Source organism: Dreissena polymorpha, chromosome 3 (assembly GCF_020536995.1).
Source record: "Dreissena polymorpha isolate Duluth1 chromosome 3, UMN_Dpol_1.0, whole genome shotgun sequence".
Taxonomy (NCBI): domain Eukaryota; kingdom Metazoa; phylum Mollusca; class Bivalvia; order Myida; family Dreissenidae; genus Dreissena; species Dreissena polymorpha.
Genome location: NC_068357.1, coordinates 119098648 through 119123428, shown reverse-complemented (window position 1 = coordinate 119123428; position 24781 = coordinate 119098648). Strand labels below are relative to the sequence as shown.

At 36.9% G+C, this 24781-nt stretch overlaps 2 long non-coding RNA genes across 10 annotated transcripts; one reads left to right on the top strand and one right to left on the bottom strand.

Moving 5' to 3' along the window:
* The first annotated feature begins 7515 nt into the window (after window positions 1-7515).
* LOC127871218 (uncharacterized) lies at window positions 7516-24229 on the top strand. 7 transcript variants are annotated; one of them, XR_008045230.1, is made up of 5 exons: window positions 7516-7610; window positions 20982-21130; window positions 21640-21848; window positions 22827-22983; window positions 23735-24229. It is a non-coding gene; the product is annotated as an uncharacterized LOC127871218 (long non-coding RNA). The 7 variants fall into 7 exon arrangements; XR_008045229.1 differs by lacking the exons at window positions 7516-7610; window positions 20982-21130; window positions 23735-24229 and adding an exon at window positions 11395-11742 and having other exon boundaries at window positions 22827-23306; XR_008045228.1 differs by lacking the exons at window positions 7516-7610; window positions 20982-21130; window positions 21640-21848; window positions 23735-24229 and adding exons at window positions 11395-11742; window positions 16946-17154 and having other exon boundaries at window positions 22827-23306.
* On the bottom strand, window positions 8308-20835 carry LOC127871220 (uncharacterized). 3 transcript variants are annotated; one of them, XR_008045232.1, is made up of 2 exons: window positions 20702-20835; window positions 8308-8799 (listed from the first exon to the last, which is right to left on the bottom strand). It is a non-coding gene; the product is annotated as an uncharacterized LOC127871220 (long non-coding RNA). The 3 variants fall into 3 exon arrangements; XR_008045233.1 differs by lacking the exon at window positions 20702-20835 and adding an exon at window positions 16008-16141; XR_008045234.1 differs by lacking the exon at window positions 20702-20835 and adding an exon at window positions 11314-11447.
* Window positions 24230-24781: the final 552 nt, after the last annotated feature.

Genomic DNA, 24781 nt, shown 5'->3' with positions numbered 1-24781 from the left:
TATGGGGAATAAACTAAACTTCGAACCGAAGAAGGTCAGTATGCGGACACCATATCCATGACACCACGGCGACCTTGACAATACTTACGTTTGTCCGTGGAATAAATATCTTAGTGCTTGCAGATGGAGTAATGTGCTTACGCTACCGTATACAGTTGGCATATTTATAATGGATTGTTAAAACAGTCGCTTTCAATTTTACCGACATTTACATGTATAGTTAAGAAACTTAATAAAACAAATTTATGAGACAATTTAACAATTTTCAGACTCGCTGCGTTTTTCACGTCACGAAGATTTTTTGACCGTCATACGTACATAAGAAACATTGAATAGTTTAAAATGAATATTTACATTCCGCAAAATGATATTCGTCTGTTTATCGGTGACGAAAATATAACAATTGATTATCATTTTTGCGCGTGAACAAGCACTCACGATAAATTTATATACTAAGTATATTAGGGCGAATTTTGATTTAAATTTAGTTCATACTATAAAAACAAAATGTTCAAAAGAGATGTTGAGTAAAGATATGTTTTAATCACACTGAATAGAAATGTTTGAGTATCAGGACGCAACAAACATGTTTTTAAATCCAATGAGCACGTGTTCTGTGTTGATAATAACGTGAATGTTCTTAGGATGTAAGGTTTTATTGTAATTTCAAAAGATGTTAATTTCAAGTTGAAACAGTGTATGCAGACCTTTCGAATATACCGATGGGTCGAGAATGTAGATTTATTGTTTGTGAATACGAAGACAAGTTTTTAATTTACTTATTAAGCAAGTTTTTATTTTTATTGGCATAGGCATTTATTTTTAAAACAATTTAGTAGAAAATATAAAAAATTCGTCAATTATAAAAAAAATGATGTATGCAGTATGGCATCATCAAACATATAGAAAGTACACACAACTGTTTTGCCTGTACATAGGGACCTTCTTACAGACTGATAATTTAATTGAAAGATTTGCATTGAAACGTAGTGTACTTGTTAGCTTTCAGTTATTTTTTATCCATGAAGAGTTTTACCATTTTATTACTAAAAACCATTTTTCAGTTTGTCAAAGTCATTGTCAAATCTGTATTACATCATTCAAATAGTTAAATAACAAGTGAAAGAACTTTAAACACACAATAAACAACTAACACTTTTGTCCTGAAACTCAAAAGCAACTTGTAACACTAAAATACATTTAAGATTAAACAATAAATAAATAAAAAATGTATTATAACATGCGATGATTTTATAAGATTGCATATAGTTTTGAAGTTAACAGTATTTGCCTGATATCTCCTATGCGTGGAAATGAAATTGAGCTGCGTTCTTGGAAAACGGGGCTTAATGCATTTGCGTAAGGGGGTCGCCCAAAATAAGCTTGTGTTGTCCGCACAGGTTAATCAGGGACGACACGTTTTGTTTCTACGTAGTTTTCGTTTAAAAGAAGTCTCTCCTAAATGAACATCCAGTCATGATGTTATTTGTCGTGTCTGATGAGACTGTGCGGACTACACAGGCTGATCTTGCATGAGACATTTCGCACATGCATTAAGAATAGTTGTCACACAAAGAGGTTAAATTATTGATTCCATTTAAGATCACGTGTCTGCGAATAAAGACTCCGAAGAAAGAGTGAAATCTGTCCTGAAGTCACTGACAAGGTATAGTATATTCATTGTCACTCATGTCTTTAATTATCAGCATTTATTAACAGTAAAGCTGCCTTGGTAAGTTATTCAACATAAAATGTGCGATTTTGTCCTAGAAATTTAATAAATATCATTAAGGCGATTTGTTGGATTCGCAGCGTATGAGACATATGTGTAAGCTATAACACGAAACAAAAATATATGCATACAGTGGCGAAGTGAATAATGTGTCCGCGATCGGGAGGTCACGGTTTCTAGACCTACTGTGGGATCGTGCTTTAGATTTCCCAAATAAACACCAAATATTGGTTCTAGTCCCTGGAAGCGGACTTGAGAGCGTTTCAATTAAGCCTTATGCTTTCTATGCAATCGAGCTAAATGAATATTTTTTAACTAATACATACATACGCATATTCAAACACATTTTTCCATTTCATTCGAAAACACAAGAATCAGCACAGGAACCTGGAAAGTTGTATTCCAATTCGCTGCGAGACGGAGGTTCCCTTTATGCCGACGGTATGACTAGAGCCTTCTCCGGCGCCATTTCCGGCGGCGGCAGTGGATCGGATACGATTACTCTCAATGCAGCGAATCGAATAATTGAGAACATTATGGCCAGTTGCGACACCAATAAACTTCTCGTGGAAACCCTCGAGAAGTTGATCAACCTCCGAGACGTCGTGAAAAAATAGACAACAGCGCAATGGAAGTCGGGCGAACGCGGAACTGAATTCAGAACTAGTCGGAATGGATAATGAACAGTCACAAGCAAAAGGCCAAAATCGGAACCGGCTGTTGCTGAGCGCGACTTCCATAACAAAAACTGCTTCAAGCTTGGGCAGATCTGCGGCTTCTAACGAGACTCCTGCTCCGCGCGCGATACAAAATACTGCTCTTGAAACGCACCGCTGTGCTGCATCGGGCTTTCCGGCGGCGGAAATTTCCTCCTAAGTGACAGTTACGGGAACTGCGTGCCGATCTACGACTCCTACACGTGCGAAGAGGATGCAGATGATGTACAAAGATTGGCAGCGTTAAGCGGCCGTTGCACCGGACATGACACAATTAATAGGTGTAGGCGCCTGCTAGCGCGGGTTGTTGTGTTTTTATCATAAGCTCTCGTTTAACAACGTTGTTCTTCGCGTGCGTTAGTTTGTTCGGGGATATTTCAAGAAGAATACTGTATATGATTTGTGATCACTTACTATTTAATGTAGAATGTTCATTATGATTTTTTTGTTTGAACTATTATTAAATGAGTGCCTTAGTATTTATCTTACTACACATACGCAGGGTGCATAGATTCAGTACAATCGTCATTATTCTGTGACATCGTGATTACTCGTGTGACATCGTGATTACCCGTGTGACATCGTGATTACTCGTGTGACACCGTGATTACTTATGCGACATGGTGATTACTCGTGTGAATCGTGATTTCTCGTTCTACATCGTGATTACTCTTGTGAAATCGTGATTATTCTGTGTCATGAATTTTCATTAATTTCGTGGGTTAACCGATTTTCAATTTGAAGACCACAACGAACAATTAGTTCTTGTTAGGTTTTATTGTTTGTTTTGAATGGGGGGGGGGGGGGGGCACAGTTCAATGATTTTACGAGTCCACAAATGTGTAAGTTTTTCATCCACGAGTTTTATTTATAATTTGATTTTTATTTACTTTGCTTTAACGCTCTGCACGATTTAGAAACCTCTCATTTAACAAAAGTGTAGAAAAAACAAACAGCCGATTAAAATGTGTATACTTAAATTCCCCTTTTAATGCACATTTCATATACAAAAGTACTTTTAACGTCGCTTACAGTCATTTTTAATGTGTATTTTATATGAAGTCATGTTTATTATTCCCATATGTGTCGTATGTCATATTTAACTCCGATGTTTACACTTTTAAGTCATGTACGTTGAGTGTCCATCTAATTAATAAAATACTTTAACGAAAAAAAAAAGTTTTATCCCGATACCTAAATGAAATCACGACTATTATTGATGATGCTGATTCTGTAAAAAGTAACCCTCGATATGGAAACACAGGATTTTATGCATGTTCGTAAAGTGTTCTGGGAACACGGGGTTTAATACATGTTCGTAAAGTGTTCTGGGAACACGGGGTTTAATACATGTTCGTAAAGTGTTCTGGGAACACAGGATTTAATGCATGTTCGTAAAGTGTTCTGGGAACACGGACATGAGTTAATGCATGTTCGTAAAGTGGTATGGGAACACGGGGTTTAATACATGTTCGTCAAGTGTTCTGGGAACACGGGGTTTAATGCATGTTCGTAAAGTGTTCTGGAAACACGGGGTATAATGCATGTTCGTAAAGTGTTCTGGGAACACATGAGTTAATGCATGTTCGTAAAGTGGTCTGGGACCACGGGGTTTAATACATGTTCGTAAAGTGGTCTGGGAACACAGGATTTAATGCATGTTCGTAAAGTGTTCTGGGAACACGGGGTATAATGCATGTTCGTAAAGTGGTCTTGGAACACAGGATTTAAGGCATGTTCGTAAAGTGGTCTGGGAACACGGGGTTTAATACATGTTCGTAAAGTGTTCTGGGAACACGGGGTTTAATGCATGTTCGTAAAGTGTTCTGGGAACACGGGGTATAATGCATGTTCGTAAAGTGGTCTAGGAACACAGGATTTAATGCATGTTCGTAAAGTGGTCTGGTAACACGGGGTTTACTGAATGTTCGTAGAGTGGTCTGGCAACACGGGGTTTAACGCATGTTCGTTAAGTGTTCTGGGAACTCGGGGTTTACTGCATGTTCGTAAAGTGTTCTGGGAACACAGGAGTTAATGCATGTTCGTAAAATGGTCTGGTAACACGGGGTTTAATGAATGTTCGTAGAGTGGTCTTGGAACACGGAGTTAAATGTATGTTCTTAAAGTGTTCTGGGAACACGGGGTTTAATACATGTTCGTTAAGTGTTCTGGGAACACAGGAGTTCATGCATGTTCGTAAAGTGGTCTGGTAACACGGGGTTTATTGAATGTTCGTAGAGTGGTCTGGGAACACGGAGTTTAATGCATGTTCGTAAAGTGTTCTGGGAACACGGGGTATAATGCATGTTCGTAAAGTGTTCTGGGAACACGGGGTATAATACATGATCGTAAAGTGGTCTGGGAACACAGAATTTAATGCATGTTCGTAAAGTGGTCTGGTAACACGGGGTTTACTGAATGTTCGTAGAGTGGTCTGGCAACACGGGGTTTAACGCATGTTCGTTAAGTGTTCTGGGAACTCGGGGTTTACTGCATGTTCGTAAAGTGGTCTGGGAACACGGGGTTTAAGGCGTGCTCGTTAAGTGTTCTTGGAACACGGGTTTTACTGCAAATTTGTAAAGTGTTCTGGTAACACGAGGTCTAAAAAAATGTTCGTTAAGTGTTCTGGAAACAAGGGGGTTTGATGCATGTTCGTATAGTGGTCTGGGAACACGGGATATAATGCATGTTTGTAAAGTGTCGTCAGAAGCAACACTTTCCGTTTTTAATGTTCTTTTTGTCCGAAGGAAGTCTTTTTTTAACGAAGACCATGTATTAGAGGAAACGGTCATCCTTGATAAGAGGATCTGACGATAATAGACTTATTTAATACAGGTATAAAGTATATTTTATCCAAGCTCGGTTTCATTTGTTGAATATGAAGCAAGAACATGAAGCATACTTGTACCAAGTAAATATTCTTTCCTTCATTATACTAATACATGGAAAATTCATTCGAATATTTAAACATGCTGGTTAATAGGAAAAGGGTCCAGAATTCCGTATGTTAAAATGTAATTTTTCAGTGTATGCTGCATCAGTTGACACGTTTTTAACCACATCTGAAAAGTAAAACAATCAACAAACATCCTCAGCTAATGGCAAAATTGTCATTATAGCCCGCGTATCTAAATCACTTTGCGTTTCATTCGTTAAATGACGGCTAATAAACTAGTTAGGCGATAATGTTGAGCTGACCGGTGACGTCGGCTATCCAGCCGTAATAAGCTTGCACGGAAGCAGTGACGCTAGGGACAACAGGCAGATTCCGAACCCGAAACGGATTATTTCTTTAGCTCCCATTTTCCAGTCCCCAGCCGACACAACAGCGGACCGCCAGAATCACCCCGTTTAGGTCAAACAGTTTGGTTTAGCATGTTTTCATTTAAACAACAATAATAGAAACAACAACAATATTTTTTTCCGTAAAAATAACAAACTCATAGTCTACAGCCGAGATACTATGTCGAAATCACAATCGTATTTTGCAATGTTTGGTGACATTTGCGTTCAGATTCTGATAATTATTAAATAGCCTGTTTTCATTGGTCCGCATGCATACAATTAGTTTTTCATGATCTTATTTTTTATAAACTTAAAATGTGGTCCATTTTGATCTGATTCTTTACGAGAGTGTGTCATCACACCAGGATGTCGTTACACTGTATATCGGTTTTACATTCATGTTATAGAAATTGTAAGTTGGAAATGAGCAGTCTCACTAATAATGACGAATATCCCCCCCCCCCCCCACACACACACACACACCTAACACCCGCATTTAAAACCCGACAGAATGTCGCACGTTGTACGCATTTAAAACCCGACAGAATGTCGCACGTTGTAACAACCAAGTTAAACAAATTGTAATATACGAGATCGGCAGTCTCAATCATGAAGCAAATACTATACCAAATTTTCACTTGCGAAGCTTACGCGAAAAAGCTTGTAAATAAGCAACCCGTTTGTAATATCGGGGCTTAATGCACGTGTGTAAAGTGATGTCCATATTAGCCGCCCACACAGTAGGACGGAACTTACCACTGAGTCTTGATTTTGGTTTAGAAGAGACTTCCTTTATATCGAACAATTCCATATTAAAGGAGAGTGTCGTCCCTGATTAGCCTGTAATCCCCTTTTTGCAATAGTGAGGATCATATGAATATGTCATTTGCATTAAATAAATGAATTGCGCACAACTATATACTCATTATGATACTGGAGTTTCATTTCTCATATATATCTAATGGATGTTGCATTATATTGAGAACTTACGTCTCATAGATTTAAAGCCATACAACATATTTTATTACTTTATTACTTTGATATATTCCATTTCAGGTTTCAAAATTAATAAGCAATCCGGCATTCTGCATTCACAAGATATATGACCGATACAGGGAATCTAGATGAACAAATATGACTATCAAGAAACTTTGAATAATAACATATAGTATGCAAGATTATATAATGCAGGTATGCGTTATGGCATGCAATTCTACAGCAGCTAGACGATTTCCATTCTCTAATCTACCAGAAATTTTGCACTGAGTTTTAAGCTTTAGAACATTTGTGAACGGCTCATTAATATTACTTAAAGCAACATTAACACATTGAATCGCAAAGTAACAATTATGATTTGACATTCGGATTAACATTACCGTTTGAGTTTATGAGATTGACACATGGGAAAATGCTAATATTTAAAATCATCAGATTTAAATTATAACAAACACTGACGAATAACAAATTCAGTTACAAGTCATGTACATAACTCTTCAAAGCGTTAAAATAAGGGACACATAACATTTAGAGGAGCTTTAACTTTTTAGTAATGAATCAAACAAGCATTCTCATTACGTTAAACGATTGTTAACAAATCGTAAATATATAATATATTATGAAACCTTGTAAAGTATCAAATTCATTTTCTAGCGTACTAGTAATAATGTTTTCCATCTTAAGCATATATACATTTCAGAAAAAAAAATGCCTCAAAGACAAGTTCTGATATATGCTTGCGCTATCAATAAATGTCATGGATATTAATAAACAAGATAAACGTTTGAGTAATATCACAACTGGTTCACGCCGGGTATGCGAATACTTCGTTGACGGATGGCACTTCACTAACAGAGAACAACAAACGCCACGCGCGAGAGGTAAGTTCCTCTGTTTTATTTAAAGTTATATCCCAAAGATTAGTTTTTAAGACAAGACACATGGTCAAGTTGATAAATGGTGTATCCTTTTGTATTGGGAATACACAATTTCACGGAAGAATGGTACAGTTTTGCCCAAAAAATAGAAAATTCGATCGGAAAACAGCATAAACTGGATGAACAGTAAACATTTTAACAAAATAAAACTACTTAGAAATATTGCAAGAAATTGTTTGCTATTCCAGCATGTAGAGTTATCACTGTGCTTCAAATACTGAAATTTTGATAGTATTCAATGAAATATAAACAAAGATAGTGCATGTTGTAATAGGTGGCATACATAAAGTTGCAGGCACTTTGTTTACCGATAAAGGGCACTTCAGATTACGGAGACTTTCAACAAAGCGGGCACTCTAATAACTGAGTTTTATCTTCTACCTTAGATGCATTTATTTGTATTATGGCTATTCATACGAAACATTTTGAAAATATATTTTTCAAAAATCACATTACTATTAATTTATACTATGTTTATTATAATTGCAATTTTCAAATAAGATAATATTTATTATTAAATAAATGTGTACATAATGAACTTGTTTTTTATTGGTAACTTGAGATTCAGAGAAATGAAAATACAACGGATAATGCGGATCAACACAATCGTGTTTAATTTGACTTATAGCAGAGCTCTAGATAACGGTAGTGAAGGGGTCTTTATGAGGCAAATACACATCTGTTCTTCATAAAATCCTATGTCGGCTGTGCTTATTTGAATCGCATCATCAAATGGTCTTGAAATTTAGAATTCTGCCAATATATCTTCCCACAGTTTGGAAATGGACATTTCTTGTCATAGTTCACAACCTCTACCTCATGGGTTTTCTTGTGGAATTCCATATAGTTACGAGTGGAAAAAACCTTTCCAGAACTTTCGCACATGATTGGCCTATGTTTGTCCTCGATGTGTTTCCTTTTATCTTCCTCAGTCTTAAAGAACTGAGTGCACACTGAGCACTTTATGCATCCATCCTCATGTGTCTTCAAATGACGATTCAAGTAGGCTTTCCTAGCATAACTGGCCTCACAAATTACACACGAGAACCGTTCGCTAGTACACAATTCTTCTTCTAAACTAATGTCCAACAACGAACCGTCGGCGGAATTCATAAGCTCCGATTCACTCATCCTGTAATAAATAATTGTGTCACGTATATGCAACTTCATATGCAGCATGTGTTGTGTTTATATTAAAAACAAAGACGGATATGCATAACTTTTAACACCACTGTCGTGTGATTAAATCGACCCGCCCGTTCTTTTATTGCTATTTTCGTTTACTGGCATTGAGCCAAAAAGTTCCAATAGAATTTCGGACCTGCATCGCTGCTGATATTAATCTCTGAGAGGCAGTTTAAGCAGAGTGATTATTCATGACATGCTATCTAATATGTAAGTAAATAGCCTTAGTACCTTCATTTGGACATAAAGATAAATGCTTTAGATCAACCGTTTAGAACGTAATTTAAAATATATGGTCATATAGATTTCACTCATTAGACATATCCATTATGTTTAACATTTATCTTTTACATTTATACCAAATCATAATCATATTTCAAAGGGATAAGAACATGCTTCGGTAATTCGTTTTTTATTTGCGTACTAAGTACATACATTTTTATTTATTGCCTGCTTACTTTAACAGTATTCCACAGCGAATTCTGCATTTTTGATTCACAAAAACGAGTGTGTTATATCCAGAAACAAGAAATATCTTTAAAAAAGATATACGGCGTAAATAGTTTAATGAATGAGATCAAGGATAGCGAATGTCTTTTTCTGTGCAGTTCTTAGCTGCATCACACGCAGTACGGGATGTTACGCGGAGTTTTCGCGGCTTATTTTACATTATAACATATGTTAACCTATAGATACAAAACAGAAAACCAAAAGAAGAATGGAAGTGAAATTTAAACATATGAGTCAACCGGCCACACGAGAAGTATCCGTATTTATAGGCGCGTTCTTCGAACAAACCTGTTTAAGAGGTTTGTCGGGCATTGCTATTTGATTCGATTATTAACAGTATCGAGAATCATCGTGCTCATGCTTAAAGTGATATTATGGGCATTTTGCACTGTTGAATTGAACTGAAAAGAACTGAAAAGAATTAACAGGTCAAAATAGTTAGTTAAAATGTGGTTACTGATCAATTATCTGCAACTCACCTTGCTACCAGTTGTTTATAAAAATAAAAAATTATATTCGATATTCTTACGTGACCCACCCAGTCCTGTAAGCCGAAATGATCCGTAAAACAATATTGTGTCTTTGTGTCGTATGAACAAATCTGCACTAAAACTAAATTTAAGTTCAACTCGTAAACGCCTGATCAGTTGTCAAACGAAAGTACGGTTGATATTCAAATGCATTATTTTTCTCTTTCTGGTATATTGTTTTAGTATGTTGATGCTGCATTAATTAATATAAGTGTATATGAAGTAGAAACATCAAAAATAATCAACGGTTGCGATAGACACCTATAAACTGTTACATGCTCATAATATCACTTTAGTACATTAGGCAATATGGTGGAATAATTATTGTTAAATTTATCAAAAATAATATTTATCATTGTATTGTTGAAAACACATTAAGAATCTATTATTGACATACCATAATTATATTGCTGAATATCTTCATTTAACATATTTCTGGTCTAAAGAAAATTCGAGGTCACCTAGTTCACGGATAGCGTCTTTATTATATAACGATTATTTTACTGGCCGCGAACTCCGGTGATGACCTGTATATAAACTCTGAATGTCCGCGAATTGACCCGAAAACTCGCGAATTGAAATGCAATGCTTTAAAGTGAGGCCTCGCTTCCGCTGCTCTTTATACTTTTACATGTTAACATGTTGACAGGAATATGGAAGTAAGTACTAAATATGAGAACATAGCCTTTTAAGTATAAACGCTTTTGCGCTGGTAATACTCTGAAAATAAAAGGTATACGCACAAACTGTATTGATGTCGAGAATTGAGTGTAAAACTGTTCTATCTATTAAGCCTTTTCATTAGAGATAAAATTGTTTCATACAGTAAAACAGTGTTACAAAGACGCGGATATGTTTCCAATGTTCTGGTGGTATACTCAAATCAGCCAATGGAATAAATGAAGTGTATTCATTCGTACCTAGCCGCGGGAAATTTTATTTGAATTTTATTGGACACTTACAAAGGTCAGGCTAAGGTGAAAAGCTGGCTTATGCAGCTTACGCCGAAAAAGTGTCTAGATGTCGGGAAACGAAGTGTCATTGTTTTTTAGATGATCGGTAAACGAAGTGCAGATGAAAAATGTGCATGCGACTCTTAAAAATTTGAATTTTCTCAAATACATTAGTAAACTAAAATGTAACATGTTGTAACATTACTGGATATATTGATCTTTTATTTCGAATAGTAAGCACGTTCTTGATTTATTTCCAAGTATGTTTATTTTGTTAAAATATGTACTGTTCATTCAATTCATGCTGATTATCGATGGAATTTTATCGTTTTTTTTAATAATTCACCGTTTTTCCGCGAATTTCTTTCTTCGCAATACGAAGTGCTAAACCATTAATCACCCAAACAATGTTCTGTCTCTAAAAACCAAATAAACAGAACATAAATACAAAAAAGCTGAAGAACTCACCTCTCGCGCGTGGCTTTTGTTGTTCTCTGTTAGTGAAGTGCCATCCGTCAACGAAGTATTCGCATACCGGCGTGTTGATGCTTTCTGATTTGTTTTCAGCTGAGAAACACTTTGTTCAACTTTCTTTAAGTGACTTGCTTATGACTTTTGCATCAGCGGAAGTGGTAAATTAGCTACATTCTGCATGTAAACAGTACATGTACTACATACACACTGCGCGTATTTTTGTAATGCTCTGTGACTGACTATAATTAACAGATGTGTTGTTTTTTCACCGCAGTTGAGCACGGTGCAGACGGTGCGCGCGTGTTGAACTGGTACCACCGTCAGTTAACGGAAGCTGCGCACGAGCGCTACTGCGCAGATTTTGCGCAGAAAAGCGTCTTCATAGCAACCTAGCTGATTTCTTCGCGGGAACCTGGGCCAATGGTAGTATTGTGCATAATTATGATATGTATGGACAGTTAGTCGTTATATCAGAAAGATAATCACAATAACGAGTATGCAAAATATGAAAATATAAGTTGATTGTTCAATCAGGCGCAATTTGCTATGTGAGTCTTTGATAATTTTTGATCCTCCAATAAAGAAGTATAATGAGGAACATTATCGTATTCATGAGTTTTTAAACGTTTCGTTATTTTCGAATTGCCTCAAGTCATTTTTAAATAGAGACTTTTGACATTGGTTTTACTAATTCACTCCCTGTAATATCGAAATTTTCACCGAAAATACATGTAACCAAATTCATGTGCTAGCACGTGAGTATCTATATAAGTCTCGCTTTAGGAAAACCGGACTTAATGCATGTGCTTACATTGTCCCGGATTAGCCTGTGCTGACTGCAGAGGCTAATCCGGGAAGCACTTTACGCACATGCATAAAGGCCAGTTTTCCGAGAATGATGCTAAAATAAGCTTTAAAGTGTTTTATTCCAGGGAGAAAAAGCCGTATACGAACGATGAAGGGGAGGTAATAGAAGAGAACCGCTATGGGACGTCACAGCCCTTTCGCTTCAGAGAGGATGACTACAACAATCGGGCTCTCAACAATCTGCCCTATCTCCGCTTGCACGCGGGTCACGTTGACCTTCTCAAGAAGGAGTGTCTCGCCAATGTGCACTTTGGTTACACGCACTTCTTGTTGAGTAAGCTTTATGGTTAAGAAATGTTATATCGTATGTTATAATTACTCACTTAAATTGTTTCGACCTAACCCTCTACTATTGGTTTTAGTTGTCGTTTACTGTCATTGTTACCACTGTAACTAGTGTGTGCGGACTTAGTTACCTGATGTAATTGAAGACTGATAAAATGACTTTTTTACCTGTTTAAATACACGTTAAAGTGAGACTGCACGATTTTGTCAAATATTCATTAATTTACGTCAAATGTGTAAAAAAAAACTTATTATACATATATTTCAATATAAATTAAAATGAAAGTTAAGAAGAACATGTGTCGAAAAATGCGAAATAAGCCAGATATTTAATTCTGAAGTCGAAAATGTCTGTGTAGTCGAATCCCGGGAGTCGAATTCGCCAGCATGTATATCATGCATGTACGATGTGAATCTAAATTTAGTTTTAGCGCAGATTCGTTCATACGACACAAAGACACAATTTTGTTTTAAGGATCATTTTAATTTCCTGCAACGATATCTATTCATACGACAAACAACACTAACTCCGACCCTAATAAAAAGACGAATGCTTCGGTTAGTGTAGGAAAATATGTACGAAATATCTTCGTCACAATCGGCTCGGGGCGCTAATTTGTCTATGCTTCATTTTATGAAATTCGTCTTCAAGGTTTAATTTTCCTATTTCGTGTTATTCTAACATATTTTTATCAATTTAACACATATAAAAATCGTGCAGTCTCACTCTACTTTAGATTGTTTGAGCTTTTTATGTGAACATTATCTATAGCTTTTAAAAAATAAGTAAGTAAACTTTGCTCGGTAACATTTTTAGCTTTTCGTTAAAAACATATGAAGATAGATAATAGTACATGTTTTTACTGTCAAAATAAAAAAAACACTGTCTCTTGTATTAACACTGGAACATGAGCCAAACGCGTCTTAAAGTATGTATTTCACGCATGTTTCTCGCGGCTCTCCCAGGGCGCTTTTAGACGACTTCACGGCGGCCAAAGCGGCATTCCCGGGGAAACCCCTGATCAAGTGCATTCTGGAGGCGCTTCTGCTCGCCCGGAATGGCCTGCAGATGGATCCGGTTCAGTTCATGCTTCAGCTACTAGGGCGCCTGGAGGACAACGAAGTTTGAAATAGGACTGATATGAGCCTCGTTTCAAGAAAGCTGATCTTAATGCATCTGCTCAAAGTGTTGTCCCAGATAACCCTGTGCAGTCCACACATTCTAATCAGGGACGATACTTTTCGCCGAAACTGGATTTGCGTTCAGAAGAGACTTCTTTTTAACGAAAAATTCCATATAAGCGGAAAGTTGCTGCCTGTTCTGGCTAATCTGGGACGACAGTTTATTTACATGCGTTAAGCCCAGTTTTCCCAGAACAAGACGCATATTTATAAACTTATATTAAGGTAAAACAAGAATACATAATCATTTTTGTACATCTCCGGTAGCACTTGAATAATAGATAATTGAATAAGAGATCTGCTAGTCAAATATCGTTATTACTTAAGAAACCCCGCGCATACAAGTGGAACACTCTTTTCACCCAAAATAATCAAAATATGCTGTTTGATGTTACAATACGTTATATTTTTACAGGCATTTAACAAGGAAAATCACCGAGAAATGTTTTCTTAAAAGTTCTGTATGAATTGAGCCGCTTCATGCGAACACTGTTCTTTTGCCGTATGTGGTCAGCGAAGCCCCAGGCCAGCCTGTGCATTCATTCAATCGGATCAGGAGCTACCCTGTCTGCTATTGACATCACGAAATATCGCGTGACTTTAAAGAGAACAAAGTAACTCCTGACCAGAGTGCGCAATCGGCATACGACCCATATTCGCATGACGCGGCTCAATGCAGTGTTTTGTTTCAGACAACAGCCGAGTTCAAGCAGCGCTTACGTGAATATAGCTCAAAAGTGTGGTTCGAGCCCGATGTCAACATCCTGGAGCGTCCCGGGGGTCAACTGCTTCACGGCATTCACGTGCACACGTCCGAAATTTACATGATGACGATTACGTCATGTGGACATTATGTAATCACAGGTGCATTATACGTTATGGCTTAACTTTATAAAAGAGTTGCTTTTTTGGGGCGGGTTTACGAAACTGAATTAACGTTTTTAGTTTCGCAATTTTCGACATGTATAAATTGTAAGAGTGGATATTTTATTACAGTTTTGAACTTTCTTTATCAACATATATAAGCGTAATCGAGGCCACATATTTCCATTTCGATGAAACAAATATTGCACGAGAGAGGTCGGTATTTACCGTTTACTGGTATATTGTTTTAGTATGTTGATGCTGCATTAATTAATATAAGTGTATATGAAGTAGAAACATCAAAAATAATCAACGGTTGCGATAGACACCTATAAACTGTTACATGCTCATAATATCACTTTAGTACATTAGGCAATATGGTGGAATAATTATTGTTAAATTTATCAAAAATAATATTTATCATTGTATTGTTGAAAACACATTAAGAATCTATTATTGACATACCATAATTATATTGCTGAATATCTTCATTTAACATATTTCTGGTCTAAAGAAAATTCGAGGTCACCTAGTTCACGGATAGCGTCTTTATTATATAACGATTATTTTACTGGCCGCGAACTCCGGTGATGACCTGTATATAAACTCTGAATGTCCGCGAATTGACCCGAAAACTCGCGAATTGAAATGCAATGCTTTAAAGTGAGGCCTCGCTTCCGCTGCTCTTTATACTTTTACATGTTAACATGTTGACAGGAATATGGAAGTAAGTACTAAATATGAGAACATAGCCTTTTAAGTATAAACGCTTTTGCGCTGGTAATACTCTGAAAATAAAAGGTATACGCACAAACTGTATTGATGTCGAGAATTGAGTGTAAAACTGTTCTATCTATTAAGCCTTTTCATTAGAGATAAAATTGTTTCATACAGTAAAACAGTGTTACAAAGACGCGGATATGTTTCCAATGTTCTGGTGGTATACTCAAATCAGCCAATGGAATAAATGAAGTGTATTCATTCGTACCTAGCCGCGGGAAATTTTATTTGAATTTTATTGGACACTTACAAAGGTCAGGCTAAGGTGAAAAGCTGGCTTATGCAGCTTACGCCGAAAAAGTGTCTAGATGTCGGGAAACGAAGTGTCATTGTTTTTTAGATGATCGGTAAACGAAGTGCAGATGAAAAATGTGCATGCGACTCTTAAAAAATTTGAATTTTCTCAAATACATTAGTAAACTAAAATGTAACATGTTGTAACATTACTGGATATATTGATCTTTTATTTCGAATAGTAAGCACGTTCTTGATTTATTTCCAAGTATGTTTATTTTGTTAAAATATGTACTGTTCATTCAATTCATGCTGATTATCGATGGAATTTTATCGTTTTTTTTAATAATTCACCGTTTTTCCGCGAATTTCTTTCTTCGCAATACGAAGTGCTAAACCATTAATCACCCAAACAATGTTCTGTCTCTAAAAACCAAATAAACAGAACATAAATACAAAAAAGCTGAAGAACTCACCTCTCGCGCGTGGCTTTTGTTGTTCTCTGTTAGTGAAGTGCCATCCGTCAACGAAGTATTCGCATACCGGCGTGTTGATGCTTTCTGATTTGTTTTCAGCTGAGAAACACTTTGTTCAACTTTCTTTAAGTGACTTGCTTATGACTTTTGCATCAGCGGAAGTGGTAAATTAGCTACATTCTGCATGTAAACAGTACATGTACTACATACACACTGCGCGTATTTTTGTAATGCTCTGTGACTGACTATAATTAACAGATGTGTTGTTTTTTCACCGCAGTTGAGCACGGTGCAGACGGTGCGCGCGTGTTGAACTGGTACCACCGTCAGTTAACGGAAGCTGCGCACGAGCGCTACTGCGCAGATTTTGCGCAGAAAAGCGTCTTCATAGCAACCTAGCTGATTTCTTCGCGGGAACCTGGGCCAATGGTAGTATTGTGCATAATTATGATATGTATGGACAGTTAGTCGTTATATCAGAAAGATAATCACAATAACGAGTATGCAAAATATGAAAATATAAGTTGATTGTTCAATCAGGCGCAATTTGCTATGTGAGTCTTTGATAATTTTTGATCCTCCAATAAAGAAGTATAATGAGGAACATTATCGTATTCATGAGTTTTTAAACGTTTCGTTATTTTCGAATTGCCTCAAGTCATTTTTAAATAGAGACTTTTGACATTGGTTTTACTAATTCACTCCCTGTAATATCGAAATTTTCACCGAAAATACATGTAACCAAATTCATGTGCTAGCACGTGAGTATCTATATAAGTCTCGCTTTAGGAAAACCGGACTTAATGCATGTGCTTACATTGTCCCGGATTAGCCTGTGCTGACTGCAGAGGCTAATCCGGGAAGCACTTTACGCACATGCATAAAGGCCAGTTTTCCGAGAATGATGCTAAAATAAGCTTTAAAGTGTTTTATTCCAGGGAGAAAAAGCCGTATACGAACGATGAAGGGGAGGTAATAGAAGAGAACCGCTATGGGACGTCACAGCCCTTTCGCTTCAGAGAGGATGACTACAACAATCGGGCTCTCAACAATCTGCCCTATCTCCGCTTGCACGCGGGTCACGTTGACCTTCTCAAGAAGGAGTGTCTCGCCAATGTGCACTTTGGTTACACGCACTTCTTGTTGAGTAAGCTTTATGGTTAAGAAATGTTATATCGTATGTTATAATTACTCACTTAAATTGTTTCGACCTAACCCTCTACTATTGGTTTTAGTTGTCGTTTACTGTCATTGTTACCACTGTAACTAGTGTGTGCGGACTTAGTTACCTGATGTAATTGAAGACTGATAAAATGACTTTTTTACCTGTTTAAATACACGTTAAAGTGAGACTGCACGATTTTGTCAAATATTCATTAATTTACGTCAAATGTGTAAAAAAAAACTTACTATACATATATTTCAATATAAATTAAAATGAAAGTTAAGAAGAACATGTGTCGAAAAATGCGAAATAAGCCAGATATTTAATTCTGAAGTCGAAAATGTCTGTGTAGTCGAATCCCGGGAGTCGAATTCGCCAGCATGTATATCATGCATGTACGATGTGAATCTAAATTTAGTTTTAGCGCAGATTCGTTCATACGACACAAAGACACAATTTTGTTTTAAGGATCATTTTAATTTCCTGCAACGATATCTATTCATACGACAAACAACACTAACTCCGACCCTAATAAAAAGACGAATGCTTCGGTTATTGTAGGAAAATATGTACGAACTATCTTCGTCACAATCGGCTCGGGGCGCTAATTTGTCTATGCTTCATTTTATGAAATTCGTCTTCAAGGTTTAATTTTCCTATTTCGTGTTATTCTAACATATTTTTATCAATTTAACACATATAAAAATCGTGCAGTCTCACTCTACTTTAGATTGTTTGAGCTTTTTATGTGAACATTATCTATAGCTTTTAAAAAATAAGTAAGTAAACTTTGCTCGGTAACATTTTTAGCTTTTCGTTAAAAACATATGAAGATAGATAATAGTACATGTTTTTACTGTCAAAATAAAAAAAACACTGTCTCTTGTATTAACACTGGAACATGAGCCAAACGCGTCTTAAAGTATGTATTTCACGCATGTTTCTCGCGGCTCTCCCAGGGCGCTTTTAGACGACTTCACGGCGGCCAAAGCGGCATTCCCGGGGAAACCCCTGATCAAGTGCATTCTGGAGGCGCTTCTGCTCGCCCGGAATGGCCTGCAGATGGATCCGGTTCAGTTCATGCTTCAGCTACTAGGGCGCCTGGAGGACAACGAAGTTTGAAATAGGACTGATATGAGCCTCGTTTCAAGAAAGCTGATCTTAATGCATCTGCTCAAAGTGTTGTCCCAGATAACCCTGTGCAGTCCACACATTCTAATCAGGGACGATACTTTTCGCCGAAACTGGATTTGCGTTCAGAAGAGACTTCTTTTTAACGAAAAATTCCATATAAGCGGAAAGTTGCTGCCTGTTCTGGCTAATCTGGGACGACAGTTTATTTACATGCGTTAAGCCCAGTTTTCCCAGAACAAGACGCATATTTATAAACTTATATTAAGGTAAAACAAGAATACATAATCATTTTTGTACATCTCCGGTAGCACTTGAATAATAGATAATTGAATAAGAGATCTGCTAGTCAAATATCGTTATTACTTAAGAAACCCCGCGCATACAAGTGGAACACTCTTTTCACCCAAAATAATCAAAATATGCTGTTTGATGTTACAATACGTTATATTTTTACAGGCATTTAACAAGGAAAATCACCGAGAAATGTTTTCTTAAAAGTTCTGTATGAATTGAGCCGCTTCATGCGAACACTGTTCTTTTGCCGTATGTGGTCAGCGAAGCCCCAGGCCAGCCTGTGCATTCATTCAATCGGATCAGGAGCTACCCTGTCTGCTATTGACATCACGAAATATCGCGTGACTTTAAAGAGAACAAAGTAACTCCTGACCAGAGTGCGCAATCGGCATACGACCCATATTCGCATGACGCGGCTCAATGCAGTGTTTTGTTTCAGACAACAGCCGAGTTCAAGCAGCGCTTACGTGAATATAGCTCAAAAGTGTGGTTCGAGCCCGATGTCAACATCCTGGAGCGTCCCGGGGGTCAACTGCTTCACGGCATTCACGTGCACACGTCCGAAATTTACATGATGACGATTACGTCATGTGGACATTATGTAATCACAGGTGCATTATACGTTATGGCTTAACTTTATAAAAGAGTTGCTTTTTTGGGGCGGGTTTACGAAACTGAATTAACGTTTTTAGTTTCGCAATTTTCGACATGTATAAATTGTAAGAGTGGATATTTTATTACAGTTTTGAACTTTCTTTATCAACATATATAAGCGTAATCGAGGCCACATATTTCCATTTCGATGAAACAAATATTGCACGAGAGAGGTCGGTATTTACCGTTTACTGGTATATTGTTTTAGTATGTTGATGCTGCATTAATTAATATAAGTGTATATGAAGTAGAAACATCAAAAATAATCAACGGTTGCGATAGACACCTATAAACTGTTGCATGCTCATAATATCACTTTAGTACATTAGGCAATATGGTGGAATAATTATTGTTAAATTTATCAAAAATAATATTTATCATTGTATTGTTGAAAACACATTAAGAATCTATTATTGACATACCATAATTATATTGCTGAATATCTTCATTTAACATATTTCTGGTCTAAAGAAAATTCGAGGTCACCTAGTTCACGGATAGCGTCTTTATTATATAACGATTATTTTACTGGCCGCGAACTCCGGTGATGACCTGTATATAAACTCTGAATGTCCGCGAATTGACCCGAAAACTCGCGAATTGAAATGCAATGCTTTAAAGTGAGGCCTCGCTTCCGCTGCTCTTTATACTTTTACATGTTAACATGTTGACAGGAATATGGAAGTAAGTACTAAATATGAGAACATAGCCTTTTAAGTATAAACGCTTTTGCGCTGGTAATACTCTGAAAATAAAAGGTATACGCACAAACTGTATTGATGTCGAGAATTGAGTGTAAAACTGTTCTATCTATTAAGCCTTTTCATTAGAGATAAAATTGTTTCATACAGTAAAACAGTGTTACAAAGACGCGGATATGTTTCCAATGTTCTGGTGGTATACTCAAATCAGCCAATGGAATAAATGAAGTGTATTCATTCGTACCTAGCCGCGGGAAATTTTATTTGAATTTTATTGGACACTTACAAAGGTCAGGCTAAGGTGAAAAGCTGGCTTATGCAGCTTACGCCGAAAAAGTGTCTAGATGTCGGGAAACGAAGTGTCATTGTTTTTTAGATGATCGGTAAACGAAGTGCAGATGAAAAATGTGCATGCGACTCTTAAAAAATTTGAATTTTCTCAAATACATTAGTAAACTAAAATGTAACATGTTGTAACATTACTGGATATATTGATCTTTTATTTCGAATAGTAAGCACGTTCTTGATTTATTTCCAAGTATGTTTATTTTGTTAAAATATGTACTGTTCATTCAATTCATGCTGATTATCGATGGAATTTTATCGTTTTTTTTAATAATTCACCGTTTTTCCGCGAATTTCTTTCTTCGCAATACGAAGTGCTAAACCATTAATCACCCAAACAATGTTCTGTCTCTAAAAACCAAATAAACAGAACATAAATACAAAAAAGCTGAAGAACTCACCTCTCGCGCGTGGCTTTTGTTGTTCTCTGTTAGTGAAGTGCCATCCGTCAACGAAGTATTCGCATACCGGCGTGTTGATGCTTTCTGATTTGTTTTCAGCTGAGAAACACTTTGTTCAACTTTCTTTAAGTGACTTGCTTATGACTTTTGCATCAGCGGAAGTGGTAAATTAGCTACATTCTGCATGTAAACAGTACATGTACTACATACACACTGCGCGTATTTTTGTAATGCTCTGTGACTGACTATAATTAACAGATGTGTTGTTTTTTCACCGCAGTTGAGCACGGTGCAGACGGTGCGCGCGTGTTGAACTGGTACCACCGTCAGTTAACGGAAGCTGCGCACGAGCGCTACTGCGCAGATTTTGCGCAGAAAAGCGTCTTCATAGCAACCTAGCTGATTTCTTCGCGGGAACCTGGGCCAATGGTAGTATTGTGCATAATTATGATATGTATGGACAGTTAGTCGTTATATCAGAAAGATAATCACAATAACGAGTATGCAAAATATGAAAATATAAGTTGATTGTTCAATCAGGCGCAATTTGCTATGTGAGTCTTTGATAATTTTTGATCCTCCAATAAAGAAGTATAATGAGGAACATTATCGTATTCATGAGTTTTTAAACGTTTCGTTATTTTCGAATTGCCTCAAGTCATTTTTAAATAGAGACTTTTGACATTGGTTTTACTAATTCACTCCCTGTAATATCGAAATTTTCACCGAAAATACATGTAACCAAATTCATGTGCTAGCACGTGAGTATCTATATAAGTCTCGCTTTAGGAAAACCGGACTTAATGCATGTGCTTACATTGTCCCGGATTAGCCTGTGCTGACTGCAGAGGCTAATCCGGGAAGCACTTTACGCACATGCATAAAGGCCAGTTTTCCGAGAATGATGCTAAAATAAGCTTTAAAGTGTTTTATTCCAGGGAGAAAAAGCCGTATACGAACGATGAAGGGGAGGTAATAGAAGAGAACCGCTATGGGACGTCACAGCCCTTTCGCTTCAGAGAGGATGACTACAACAATCGGGCTCTCAACAATCTGCCCTATCTCCGCTTGCACGCGGGTCACGTTGACCTTCTCAAGAAGGAGTGTCTCGCCAATGTGCACTTTGGTTACACGCACTTCTTGTTGAGTAAGCTTTATGGTTAAGAAATGTTATATCGTATGTTATAATTACTCACTTAAATTGTTTCGACCTAACCCTCTACTATTGGTTTTAGTTGTCGTTTACTGTCATTGTTACCACTGTAACTAGTGTGTGCGGACTTAGTTACCTGATGTAATTGAAGACTGATAAAATGACTTTTTTACCTGTTTAAATACACGTTAAAGTGAGACTGCACGATTTTGTCAAATATTCATTAATTTACGTCAAATGTGTAAAAAAAAACTTATTATACATATATTTCAATATAAATTAAAATGAAAGTTAAGAAGAACATGTGTCGAAAAATGCGAAATAAGCCAGATATTTAATTCTGAAGTCGAAAATGTCTGTGTAGTCGAATCCCGGGAGTCGAATTCGCCAGCATGTATATCATGCATGTACGATGTGAATCTAAATTTAGTTTTAGCGCAGATTCGTTCATACGACACAAAGACACAATTTTGTTTTAAGGATCATTTTAATTTCCTGCAACGATATCTATTCATACGACAAACAACACTAACTCCGACCCTAATAAAAAGACGAATGCTTCGGTTATTGTAGGAAAATATGTACGAAATATCTTCGTCACAATCGGCTCGGGGCGCTAATTTGTCTATGCTTCATTTTATGAAATTCGTCTTCAAGGTTTAATTTTCCTATTTCGTGTTATTCTAACATATTTTTATCAATTTAACACATATAAAAATCGTGCAGTCTCACTCTAATTTAGATTGTTTGAGCTTTTTATGTGAACATTATCTATAGCTTTTAAAAAATAAGTAAGTAAACTTTGCTCGGTAACATTTTTAGCTTTTCGTTAAAAACATATGAAGATAGATAATAGTACATGTTTTTACTGTCAAAATAAAAAAAAACACTGTCTCTTGTATTAACACTGGAACATGAGCCAAACGCGTCTTAAAGTATGTATTTCACGCATGTTTCTCGCGGCTCTCCCAGGGCGCTTTTAGACGACTTCACGGCGGCCAAAGCGGCATTCCCGGGGAAACCCCTGATCAAGTGCATTCTGGAGGCGCTTCTGCTCGCCCGGAATGGCCTGCAGATGGATCCGGTTCAGTTCATGCTTCAGCTACTAGGGCGCCTGGAGGACAACGAAGTTTGAAATAGGACTGATATGAGCCTCGTTTCAAGAAAGCTGATCTTAATGCATCTGCTCAAAGTGTTGTCCCAGATAACCCTGTGCAGTCCACACATTCTAATCAGGGACGATACTTTTCGCCGAAACTGGATTTGCGTTCAGAAGAGACTTCTTTTTAACGAAAAATTCCATATAAGCGGAAAGTTGCTGCCTGTTCTGGCTAATCTGGGACGACAGTTTATTTACATGCGTTAAGCCCAGTTTTCCCAGAACAAGACGCATATTTATAAACTTATATTAAGGTAAAACAAGAATACATAATCATTTTTGTACATCTCCGGTAGCACTTGAATAATAGATAATTGAATAAGAGATCTGCTAGTCAAATATCGTTATTACTTAAGAAACCCCGCGCATACAAGTGGAACACTCTTTTCACCCAAAATAATCAAAATATGCTGTTTGATGTTACAATACGTTATATTTTTACAGGCATTTAACAAGGAAAATCACCGAGAAATGTTTTCTTAAAAGTTCTGTATGAATTGAGCCGCTTCATGCGAACACTGTTCTTTTGCCGTATGTGGTCAGCGAAGCCCCAGGCCAGCCTGTGCATTCATTCAATCGGATCAGGAGCTACCCTGTCTGCTATTGACATCACGAAATATCGCGTGACTTTAAAGAGAACAAAGTAACTCCTGACCAGAGTGCGCAATCGGCATACGACCCATATTCGCATGACGCGGCTCAATGCAGTGTTTTGTTTCAGACAACAGCCGAGTTCAAGCAGCGCTTACGTGAATATAGCTCAAAAGTGTGGTTCGAGCCCGATGTCAACATCCTGGAGCGTCCCGGGGGTCAACTGCTTCACGGCATTCACGTGCACACGTCCGAAATTTACATGATGACGATTACGTCATGTGGACATTATGTAATCACAGGTGCATTATACGTTATGGCTTAACTTTATAAAAGAGTTGCTTTTTTGGGGCGGGTTTACGAAACTGAATTAACGTTTTTAGTTTCGCAATTTTCGACATGTATAAATTGTAAGAGTGGATATTTTATTACAGTTTTGAACTTTCTTTATCAACATATATAAGCGTAATCGAGGCCACATATTTCCATTACGATGAAACAAATATTGCACGAGAGAGGTCGGTATTTACCGTTTAATGGTGTGATGAAAAATGAAATAATTCACAGTCATCTACAGAAACGAAACCAAAATAAATTGGTTCTAAAATGTAAACAAACGTGAAACGCTAAACAAGATGGTCTCATATAGAGAGATTATTAACGCTTGACCTTCTTTAGTCTGCGGGTCGTTGGGGGAGATCAAAATCTGGAACATCAAGGTCGACCCCCACGGTTGCTACGCAATGTGACGGGTAAAGGTCAGTCTAGAAAGGTCGCGTTTTGTCATGGCGATGAGTGGATCGCCATAAAATTTGGCAACGTAATAAAAGTGAAAGGTCTGCAAACAGGTGAGCATTACCAATAAAAAACTCTATATTGAAAATTTGAAATATATATTTTTGATTGTGTATGTATGCATGTTTATTTGTATTTTGCTAGTCTTTGAAATATTAAAATGTGTTCTTATCATAAATCATCAATTAACATATTTTTACAAACAAACAGAACATCAACACAATAATTAGGCCAAGCCGAAACTGACTTTATCTATATACTAGGATAGAACTTGTCACGTGTTTCTTTTCAAACAATCTATTGTTATTCAACGGTGTTGGAGGTTACTGACGAATTTTCGGGGCGAATAAATTATATGAAATAAAATAGCAACGAATGTCGG